Genomic DNA, 15,437 nt, shown 5'->3' with positions numbered 1-15,437 from the left:
ATAGTGTAGTGTACAGTGTAGTGTCATAGTGTAGTGTAGTGTGTAGTGTAGTGTGTAGTGTAGTGTATAGTGTAGTGTAGTGTGTAGTGTAGTGTATAGTGTAGTGTATAGTGTAGTGTAGTGTACAGTGTAGTGTATAGTGTAGTGTATAGTGTAGTGTAGTGTATAGTGTAGTGTATAGTGTAGTGTAGTGTGTAGTGTATAGTGTAGTGTATAGTGTAGTGTAGTGTATAGTGTAGTGTATAGTGTAGTGTAGTGTGTAGTGTAGTGTATAGTGTAGTGTATACCTGGCTGCTGTAAATGGAGGAGGTTTTTCTCTCATGCTGCAAGGCCGTCCTGAAGTCCTCTTGACTGGCGTAGACACAGGCCAACAGGTGGTGACTACGCAGGGAGACGCGGGGAGACACGGTAAGACGCGGGGAGACACAGAGACGCGGGGAGACGCGGGGAGACACGGGGAGACGCGGGGAGACGCGGGGAGACGCGGGGAGACGTAGGGAGACACAGAGAGACACGGGAGACACGGGGAGACGCGGGGAGACGCGGGGAGACGCGGGGAGACGCGGGGAGACACGGGAGACGCGGGGAGACGCGGGGAGACGTAGGGAGACACAGAGAGACACGGGAGACGCGGGGAGACGCGGGGAGACGCGGGGAGACGCAGGGAGACGCGGGGAGACGCGGAGAGACGCGGGGAGACGCGGGGAGACGCGGGGAGACGCGGAGAGACGCAGGGAGACGCGGAGAGACACGGGGAGACGCGGGGAGAGGCGGGGAGACGCGGGGAGACGCGGGGAGACGCGGGGAGACGCGGGGAGACGCGGGGAGACGCGGGGAGACGCGGAGAGACGCGGGGAGACGCGGAGAGACGCGGGGAGACGCGGGGGAGACGCGGGGAGACGCGGGGAGACGCGGGGAGACACGGGGAGACGCGGGGAGACACGGGGAGACGCGGGGAAACGCGGGGAGACGCGGGGAGACGCGGAGAGACGCGGGGAGACGCGGGGAGACGCGGGGAGACGCGGGGAGACACGGGGAGACGCGGGGAGACGCGGGGAGACGCGGGGAGAGATGGGAAGATGCAAGTGAGAATGGTATTGCAGACTCACACACAGACACACTGCTATACACTATACACTACACTATACACTATATACTACACACTACTATACACTACACTATACACTACACACTATACACTAAACTATACACTACTACACTACATACTACTACACTACACTATACACTATACACTACACTATACACTACACAATACACACTACACTACACTATACACTACACTATACACTACACTACACTATACACTACACTATACACTACACTATACACTATACACTACACTATACACTACACTATACACTACACTATACACTACACTACACACTACTACACTATACACTACACTATACACTACACTATACACTACACTATACACTACACTATACACTACACTACACTATACACTACACTATACACTACACTACACTACACACTACACACTACACTACACACTACACTACACTACACACTACACTATACACTACACTACACACTACACTATACACTACACTACACACTACACTACTACACTACACTATACACTACACTATACACTACACTATACACTATACACTACACTACACTATACACTACACTATACACTACACTACACTATACACTACACTATACACTACACTATACACTACACTACACACTACACTATACACTACACTATACACTATACACTACACTATACACTACACTATACACTATACACTACACACTACACTATACACTACACTATACACTACACTATACACTACACTACACACTACACTATACACTCCTATACACTATACACTACTACACTACATACTACTACACTACACTATACACTATACACTACACTATACACTATACACTACACTATACACTATACACTATACACTACACTACACACTACACTACACACTACTACACAACACTACACTATACACTACACTATACACTACACTATACACTACACTATACACTACACTACACTATACACTACACTATACACTACACTATACACTACACTACACTCTACTACACACAGACACCTACACTACACTATACACTACACTATACACTACTACACTACACTATACACTACACTACACACTACACTACACACTACTCACGCGAGCGCTGTCTTGAGTGAGTGTTCTCCGTGAGTGGCGAGGGTGCAGCTGAGCGCCGACTGCAGAAAGAGCAGCGACAGCCGCAGCTCAAGCAGCCCGTGTAGCACCACCCCGACGTTCATCTACACACAGTGACACACACACACACAGTGACACACACACACAGTGACACACACACACAGTGACACAGACACAGTGACACACACACAGAGTGACACACACACACAGACACACACAGTGACACACACACACAGTGACACACACACACAGTGACACACACACAGTGACACACACACACAGACACACACAGACACACACAGACACACACACAGTGACACACACACACACAGTGACACACACACACACAGTGACACACACACAGTGACACACACACACAGTGACACACACACACAGACACACACAGACACACACAGACACACACACAGTGACACACACACACACAGTGACACACACACAGACACACACACAGAGTGACACACACACAGTGACACACACACAGTAACACACACACAGTGACACACACACACAGTGACACACACACAGAGTGACACACACACAGTGACACACACACAGTGACACACACACAGTGACACACACACACAGTGACACACACACACAGTGACACACACACAGTGACACACACACAGTGACACACACACAGACACACACAGACACACACACAGACACACACACAGTGACACACACACAGTGACACACACACAGACACACACACACACACAGTGACACACACACACAGTGACACACACACACAGTGACACACACACACAGTGACACACACACAGTGACACACACACACAGTGACACACACACACAGTGACACACACACAGAGTGACACACACACAGACACACATACACAGTGACACACACACACACAGTGACACACACAGTGACACACACACACAGTGACACACACACACACACAGTGACACACACACACAGTGACACACACACAGTGACACACACACACAGTGACACACACACACACACAGTGACACACACACACAGTGACACACACACAGTGACACACACACAGACACACATACACAGTGACACACACACACACAGTGACACACACACACAGTGACACACACACAGTGACACACACACACAGTGACAGACACACACACACACAGTGACACACACACACACAGTGACACACACACACAGTGACACACACACACAGTGACACACACACACACAGTGACACACACACACACACAGTGACACACACACACACAGACACACACACACACAGTGACACACACACACAGTGACACACACACACAGTGACACACACACACAGTGACACACACACACACACAGTGACACACACACACACACAGTGACACACACACACACACAGTGACACACACACACAGTGACACACACACACAGTGACACACACACACACACAGTGACACACACACACAGTGACACACACACACAGTGACACACACACAGTGACACACACACAGTGACACACACACACAGTGACACACACACACAGTGACACACACACACAGTGACACACACACAGAGTGACACACACACAGACACACATACACAGTGACACACACACACACAGTGACACACACACACAGTGACACACACAGTGACACACACACACAGTGACACACACACACACACAGTGACACACACACACAGTGACACACACACAGTGACACACACACACAGTGACACACACACACACACAGTGACACACACACACAGTGACACACACACAGTGACACACACACAGACACACATACACAGTGACACACACACACACAGTGACACACACACACAGTGACACACACACAGTGACACACACACACAGTGACACACACACACAGTGACACACACACACACAGTGACACACACACACAGTGACACACACACACAGTGACACACACACACACAGTGACACACACACACAGTGACACACACAGTGACACACACAGTGACACACACACACAGTGACACACACACACACAGTGACACACACACACACACAGACACACACGCACACAGTGACACACACACAGTGACACACACACACACACAGTGACACACACACACAGTGACACACACAGTGACACACACACAGTGACACACACACACACAGTGACACACACACACACACAGTGACACACACACACAGTGACACACACACACACACAGTGACACACACACACAGTGACACACACACACACACAGTGACACACACACACAGTGACACACACACACAGTGACACACACACAGTGACACACACACAGTGACACACACACACACAGTGACCCACACACAGTGACACACACACACAGTGACACACACACACAGTGACACACACACACAGTGACACACACACAGTGACACACACACAGACACAGTGACACACACGCACACAGACACACACACACAGTGACACACACACAGTGACACACACACACAGTGACACACACACACACAGTGACACACACAGACAGTGACACACACACAGTGACACACACACACACACACAGACACAGTGACACACACACAGTGACACACACACAGTGACACACACACAGTGACACACACACAGTGACACACACACACACAGACACAGTGACACACACACACACAGTGACACACACACACACAGTGACACACACACAGTGACACACACACAGTGACACACACACACACACACAGACACAGTGACACACACACAGTGACACACACACAGTGACACACACACAGTGACACACACACAGTGACACACACACACACACACAGTGACACACACACAGTGACACACACACACACAGTGACACACACAGTGACACACACACACAGTGACACACACACAGTGACACACACACACAGTGACACACACACAGTGACACACACACACAGTGACACACACACAGTGACACACACACAGAGTGACACACACACACAGTGACACACACACAGTGACACACACACACAGTGACACACACACAGTGACACACACACAGTGACACACACACACAGTGACACACACACAGTGACACACACACAGACACAGTGACACACACACAGTGACACACACACACACACACAGTGACACACACACAGTGACACACACACAGTGACACACACACAGACACACACACACAGTGACACACACACACACACAGTGACACACACACAGTGACACACACACACACAGTGACACACACACAGTGACACACACACACTGACACACAGACACGAGTTGTAGTGGTACTGGTACTAGTGTTAATAGTACCGGTACTACTACTAATAGTACCGGTACTACTACTAATAGTACCGGTACTACAGGAACTCACGTCAACGAGGGCTGCGTGTGGATGCTCCTGCTGTAATAGTACCGGTACTACTACTAATAGTACCGGTACTACAGGAACTCACGTCAACGAGGGCTGCGTGTGGATGCACCTGCTGTAATAGTACCGGTACTACTACTAATAGTACCGGTACTACAGGAACTCACGTCAACGAGGGCTGCGTGTGGATGCTCCTGCTGTAATAGTACCGGTACTACTACTAATAGTACCGGTACTACAGGAACTCACGTCAACGAGGGCTGCGTGTGGATGCTCCTGCTGTAATAGTACCGGTACTACTACTAATAGTACCGGTACTACAGGAACTCACGTCAACGAGGGCTGCGTGTGGATGCACCTGCTGTAATAGTACCGGTACTACTACTAATAGTACCGGTACTACAGGAACTCACGTCAACGAGGGCTGCGTGTGGATGCTCCTGCTGTAATAGTACCGGTACTACTACTAATAGTACCGGTACTACAGGAACTCACGTCAACGAGGGCTGCGTGTGGATGCACCTGCTGTAATAGTACTGGTACTACTACTAATAGTACCGGTACTACAGGAACTCACGTCAACGAGGGCTGCGTGTGGATGCTCCTGCTGTAATAGTACCGGTACTACTACTAATAGTACCGGTACTACAGGAACTCACGTCAACGAGGGCTGCGTGTGGATGCTCCTGCTGTAATAGTGCCGGTACTACTACTAATAGTACCGGTACTACAGGAACTCACGTCAACGAGGGCTGTGTGTGGATGCACCTGCTGTAATAGTACTGGTACTACTACTAATAGTACCGGTACTACAGAAACTCACGTCAACGAGGGCTGTGTGTGGATGCACCTGCTGTAATAGTACCGGTACTACTACTAATAGTACCGGTACTACAGGAACTCACGTCAACGAGGGCTGTGTGTGGATGCACCTGCTGTAATAGTACTGGTACTACTACTAATAGTACCGGTACTACAGGAACTCACGTCAACGAGGGCTGCGTGTGGATGCTCCTGCTGTAATAGTACCGGTACTACTACTAATAGTACCGGTACTACAGGAACTCACGTCAACGAGGGCTGCGTGTGGATGCTCCTGCTGTAATAGTACCGGTACTACTACTAATAGTACCGGTACTACAGGAACTCACGTCAACGAGGGCTGCGTGTGGATGCTCCTGCTGTAATAGTACCGGTACTACTACTAATAGTACCGGTACTACAGGAACTCACGTCAACGAGGGCTGCGTGTGGATGCACCTGCTGTAATAGTACCGGTACTACTACTAATAGTACCGGTACTACAGGAACTCACGTCAACGAGGGCTGCGTGTGGATGCTCCTGCTGTAATAGTACCGGTACTACTACTAATAGTACCGGTACTACAGGAACTCACGTCAACGAGGGCTGCGTGTGGATGCACCTGCTGTAATAGTACCGGTACTACTACTAATAGTACCGGTACTACAGGAACTCACGTCAACGAGGGCTGTGTGTGGATGCTCCTGCTGTAATAGTACCGGTACTACTACTAATAGTACCGGTACTACAGGAACTCACGTCAACGAGGGCTGCGTGTGGATGCACCTGCTGTAATAGTACCGGTACTACTACTAATAGTACCGGTACTACAGGAACTCACGTCAACGAGGGCTGCGTGTGGATGCACCTGCTGTAATAGTACCGGTACTACTACTAATAGTACCGGTACTACAGGAACTCACGTCAACGAGGGCTGCGTGTGGATGCTCCTGCTGTAATAGTACTGGTACTACTACTAATAGTACCGGTACTACAGGAACTCACGTCAACGAGGGCTGCGTGTGGATGCACCTGCTGTAATAGTACCGGTACTACTACTAATAGTACCGGTACTACAGGAACTCACGTCAACGAGGGCTGCGTGTGGATGCACCTGCTGTAATAGTACCGGTACTACTACTAATAGTACCGGTACTACAGGAACTCACGTCAACGAGGGCTGCGTGTGGATGCACCTGCTGTAATAGTACCGGTACTACTACTAATAGTACCGCTACTACAGGAACTCACGTCAACGAGGGCTGCGTGTGGATGCACCTGCTGTAATAGTACCGGTACTACTACTAATAGTACCGCTACTACAGGAACTCACGTCAACGAGGGCTGCGTGTGGATGCTCCTGCTGTAATAGTACCGGTACTACTACTAATAGTACCGGTACTACAGGAACTCACGTCAACGAGGGCTGCGTGTGGATGCTCCTGCTGTAATAGTACCGGTACTACTACTAATAGTACCGGTACTACAGGAACTCACGTCAACGAGGGCTGCGTGTGGATGCACCTGCTGTAATAGTACCGGTACTACTACTAATAGTACCGGTACTACTACTAATAGTACCGGTACTACAGGAACTCACGTCAACGAGGGCTGCGTGTGGATGCACCTGCTGTAATAGTACTGGTACTACTACTAATAGTACCGGTACTACTACTAATAGTACCGGTACTACAGGAACTCACGTCAACGAGGGCTGCGTGTGGATGCTCCTGCTGTAATAGTACCGGTACTACTACTAATAGTACCGGTACTACAGGAACTCACGTCAACGAGGGCTGCGTGTGGATGCTCCGGTCCGGCGAGGATGAGAATCATCGAGCGAGCGCGGTACAGTAGATACAGTGCGTCCGCAGGGTGTCCCGTAGTCACGCAGTACAGTGAGAGGTGTACCTGTGACACACACAGTACACACACAGTACACACACAGTACACTCACACAGTGCACACACACAGTACACACACACTGTACACACACACTGTACACACATACAGTACGCACACTGTACACACACACTGTACACACACAGTACACACACACACTGTACACACACTGCACACACACACACTGTACACACACACTGTACACACACACTGTACACACACAGTACACACACACAGTACACACACTGTACACACACACAGTACACACACTGTACACACACACACACAGTACACACACAGTACACACACACAGCACACACACTGTACACACACTGTACACACACAGTACACACACACCGCACACACACTGTACACACACAGTACACACACACAGTACACACACACAGTACACACACACAGTACACACACACAGACACACACACAGTACACACACTGTACACACACAGTACACACACACAGACACACACACAGTACACACACACTGTACACACACACAGTACACACACACAGTACACACACACAGTACACACACACAGACACACACACAGTACACACACACAGTACACACACACACAGTACACACACACTGTACACACACAGTACACACACACAGACACACACACAGCACACACACAGCACACACACAGTACACACACACAGTACACACACACACAGTACACACACACAGACACACACACAGTACACACACACAGTACACACACACAGTACACACACACACAGTACACACACACAGACACACACACAGCACACACACAGCACACACACAGTACACACACACAGTACACACACACAGTACACACACACACAGTACACACACACAGACACACACACAGCACACACACAGCACACACACACAGTACACACACACTGTACACACACACAGTACACACACACAGTACACACACAGTACACACACACAGACACACACACAGCACACACACTGTACACACACTGTACACACACACAGTACACACACACTGTACACACACACAGTACACACACACAGCACACACACTGTACACACACTGTACACACACACAGTACACACACAGTACACACACACAGTACACACACACAGTACACACACACACAGTACACACACACACTGTACACACACACAGTACACACACACTGTACACACACTGTACACACACTGTACACACACAGTACACACACACCGCACACACACTGTACACACACTGTACACACACAGTACACACACACACAGTACACACACACACTGTACACACACACAGTACACACACACAGTACACATACACTGTACACACACACAGTACACACACACAGTACACACACAGTACACACAGTACACACACAGTACACACACAGTACACACACAGTACACACACAGTACACACACACAGTACACACACACAGTACACACACACACAGTACACACACACAGCACACACACACAGTACACACACACACTGTACACACACACAGTACACACACAGTACACACACAGTACACACACACACAGTACACACACACAGTACACACACACAGTACACACACACACAGTACACACACAGTACACACACAGTACACACACACACTGTACACACACACAGTACACACACACACTGTACACACACACAGTACACACACACACAGTACACACACAGACACACACACAGTACACACACACAGTACACACACAGTACACACACACAGTACACACACACACAGTACACACACACACACAGTACACACACACAGTACACACACACTGTACACACACACAGTACACACACAGTACACACACACAGTACACACACACAGTACACACACAGACACACACACAGTACACACACACAGTACACACACAGTACACACACACAGTACACACACACAGTACACACACACACACAGTACACACACACAGTACACACACACAGTACACACACACAGTACACACACACTGTACACACACACAGTACACACACACAGCACACACACTGTACACACACACAGTACACACACAGTACACACACACACTGTACACACACACAGTACACACACACAGTACACACACACACTGTACACACACACAGTACACACACACAGTACACACACACACAGTACACACACACAGTACACACACACACAGTACACACACACAGTACACACACACAGTACACACACACAGTACACACACACAGTACACACACACACTGTACACACACACAGTACACACACACAGTACACACACACAGTACACACACACACAGTACACACACACAGTACACACACACACTGTACACACACAGTACACACACAGTACACACACACACAGTACACACACACAGTACACACACACAGTACACATACAGTACACACACACACAGTACACACACACAGTACACACACACACAGTACACACACACACAGTACACACACACAGTACACACACACACAGTGCACACACACAGTACACACACACACAGTACACACACACACAGTACACACACACAGTACACACACACACAGTACACACACACAGTACACACACACACAGCACACACACACAGTACACACACACTGTACACACACAGTACACACACACTGTACACACACACAGTACACACACACTGTACACACACACTGTACACACACACAGTACACACACACAGTACACACACACAGTACACACACACAGTACACACACACTGTACACACACACTGTACACACACACACAATACACACACACACTGTACACACACACTGTACACACACACAGTACACACACACAGCACACACACACACTGTACACACACACAGTACACACACACTGTACACACACACTGTACACACACACTGTACACACACACTGTACACACACACAGTACACACACACACTGTACACACACACAGTACACACACACAGTACACACACACACTGTACACACACAGTACACACACACAGCACACACAGTACACACACACTGTACACACACACAGTACACACACACACAGTACACACACACACAGTACACACACACACTGTACACACACACAGTACACACACACAGTACACACACACTGTACACACACACAGTACACACACACACTGTACACACACAGTACACACACACAGTACACACACAGTACACACACAGTACACACACACAGTACACACACTGTACACACACAGTACACACACACACACAGACACACACACAGTGACACACACACACACAGTACACACACACACAGCACACACACACAGGACACACACAGTACACATATAGTACACACACAGTACACACACACAGTGCATACAGACACAGCACACACACACAGTACACACACACAGTACACACAGTACACACACAGTACACACACACAGTACACACACACACAGTACACACACACAGTGACACACACACAGTGACACACACACACACAGTACACACACACACAGCACACACACACAGCACACACACACACACAGTACACACACAGTACACACACACACAGTACACACACACACAGTACACACACACACAGTACACACACACACAGTACACACACACAGTACACACACACACACAGTACACACACAGTACACACACACAGTACACACAGTACACACAGTACACACACACAGTACACACACAGTACACACACAGTACACACACAGTACACACACACAGTACACACACAGTACACACACACACAGTACACACACACACAGTACACACACACAGTACACACACACAGTACACACACAGTACACACACACACACACAGTACACACACAGACACACACAGTACACACACAGACACACACAGTACACACACAGTACACACAGTACACACACAGTACACACACACACACAGTACACACACACAGTACACACACACAGTACACACACACAGTACACACACAGTACACACACACACACAGTACACACACACAGTACACACACACAGTACACACACACACAGTACACACACACACAGTACACACACAGTACACACACAGTACACACACACAGTACACACACAGTACACACACAGTACACACACACAGTACACACACACAGTACACACACACTGTACACACACACACAGTACACACACACAGTACACACACACAGCACACACACACACACAGTACACACACAGTACACACACACACAGTACACACACACAGCACACACACACACACAGTACACACACAGTACACACACACACAGTACACACACACACACAGCACACACACACAGCACACACACACACAGTACACACACAGTACACACACACACAGTACACACACACAGTACACACAGTACACACACACAGTACACACACACACAGTACACACACAGTACACACACACAGTACACACACAGTACACACACACAGTACACACACACAGTACACACACACAGTACACACACACACAGTACACACACAGTACACACACACACAGTACACACACACAGTACACACACACAGTACACACACACAGTACACACACACACACAGTACACACACAGTACACACACACAGTACACACACACAGTACACACACACAGTACACACACAGTACACACACACAGTACACACACACAGTACACACACTGTACACACACACAGTACACACACAGTACACACAGTACACACACACCCAGTACACACACAGCACACACACAGTACACACACACAGTACACACACACTGTACACACATACAGTACACACACTGTACACACACACAGTACACACACACTGTACACACATACAGTACACACACAGTACACACACACAGTACACACACACAGTACACACACACACAGTACACACACACAGTACACACACTGTACACACACACACAGTACACACACACTGTACACACACAGCACACACACAGTACACACACACAGTACACACACACAGTACACACACAGTACACACAGTACACACACACAGTACACACACACACACAGTACACACACAGTACACACACACACACAGTACACACACAGCACACACACACAGCACACACACAGCACACACACAGTACACACACACAGTACACACACAGTACACACACAGTACACACACACAGTACACACACAGTACACACACACAGCACACACACACAGCACACACACAGTACACACACACACACAGTACACACACACAGTACACACACACAGTACACACACACAGTACACACACAGCACACACACACAGCACACACACAGTACACACACACACACAGTACACACACAGTACACACACACACACAGTACACACACAGTACACACACAGTACACACACACAGCACACACACAGTACACACACAGTACACACACACAGTACACACACAGTACACACACACAGCACACACACAGTACACACACACAGCACACACACAGTACACACACAGTACACACACACACACAGCACACACACAGTACACACACACAGTACACACACACAGTACACACACACAGTACACACACACACAGTACACACACAGTACACACACAGTACACACACACACAGTACACACACAGTACACACACACACAGTACACACACACAATACACACACACACAGTACACACACACACAGTACACACACAGTACACACACACACAGTACACACACACAGTACACACACAGTACACACACACAGTACACACACACACAGTACACACACACAGTACACACACACAGTACACACACACACAGTACACACACACACAGTACACACACACAGTACACACACACACAGTACACACACAGTACACACACACACAGTACACACACACAGTACACACACAGTACACACACACACAGTACACACACACAGTACACACACAGTACACACACACACAGTACACACACACAGTACACACACACACAGTACACACACAGTACACACACACACAGTACACACACACAGTACACACACAGTACACACACACACAATACACACACACAGTACACACACAGTACACACACACTGTACACACACAGTACACACACACACAGTACACACACACAGTACACACACACAGTACACACACACAATACACACACACAGTACACACACACACAGTACACACACAGTACACACACACACAGTACACACACACAGTACACACACACAATACACACACACAGTACACACACACACAGTACACACACAGTACACACACACACAGTACACACACAGCACACACACAGTACACACACACAGTACACACACAGTACACACACACAGTACACACACAGTACACACACACACAGTACACACACACAGCACACACACAGTACACACACACAGTACACACACAGTACACACACACACAGTACACACACACAGTACACACACACAGTACACACACAGTACACACACACACACAGTACACACACACAGTACACACACACAATACACACACACAGTACACACACAGTACACACACACTGTACACACACAGTACACACACACACAGTACACACACAGTACACACACACAGTACACACACACACTGTACACACACACAATACACACACACAATACACACACACACTGTACACACACACACAGTACACACACAGTACACACACACAATACACACACACACAATACACACACACAGTACACACACAGTACACACACACACAGTACACACACACAGTACACACACAGTACACACACAGTACACACACAATACACACACACAATACACACACACAGTACACACACACACTGTACACACACAGTACACACACACACAGTACACACACACAGTACACACACAGTACACACACAGTACACACACACAGTACACACACAGTACACACACACACAGTACACACACACACAGTACACACACACAGTACACACACAGTACACACACAGTACACACACACAGTACACACAGTACACACAGTACACACACACAATACACACACACAGTACACACACACACTGTACACACACACAGTACACACACACAGTACACACACACAGTACACACACACAGTACACACACACACACAGTACACACACACAATACACACAAACACTGTACACACACACAATACACACACACACAGTACACA

General features: G+C 48.3%; 1 long non-coding RNA gene across 1 annotated transcript in view; it reads right to left on the bottom strand.

Moving 5' to 3' along the window:
• Positions 1 to 287: 287 nt before the first annotated feature.
• The window catches only part of LOC144954274 (uncharacterized), an 18,529-nt gene continuing 3,379 nt past the window's right edge, over positions 288 to 15,437 (bottom strand). The window contains exons 2-4 of the long non-coding RNA XR_013641122.1: positions 8,168 to 8,293; positions 2,205 to 2,326; positions 288 to 381 (exon numbers count right to left, since the gene is read on the bottom strand). This is a non-coding gene — a long non-coding RNA (uncharacterized LOC144954274). The remainder of the gene's footprint in view (positions 382 to 2,204; positions 2,327 to 8,167; positions 8,294 to 15,437) is intronic.

The sequence above is a fragment of the Lampetra fluviatilis genome, unplaced genomic scaffold, assembly GCF_964198595.1.
Source record: "Lampetra fluviatilis unplaced genomic scaffold, kcLamFluv1.1 SCAFFOLD_928, whole genome shotgun sequence".
Lineage (NCBI taxonomy): Eukaryota > Metazoa > Chordata > Hyperoartia > Petromyzontiformes > Petromyzontidae > Lampetra > Lampetra fluviatilis.
The sequence above is the reverse complement of the archived record's forward strand: the minus strand, read 5'-3'. Positions and strand labels throughout refer to the sequence as shown.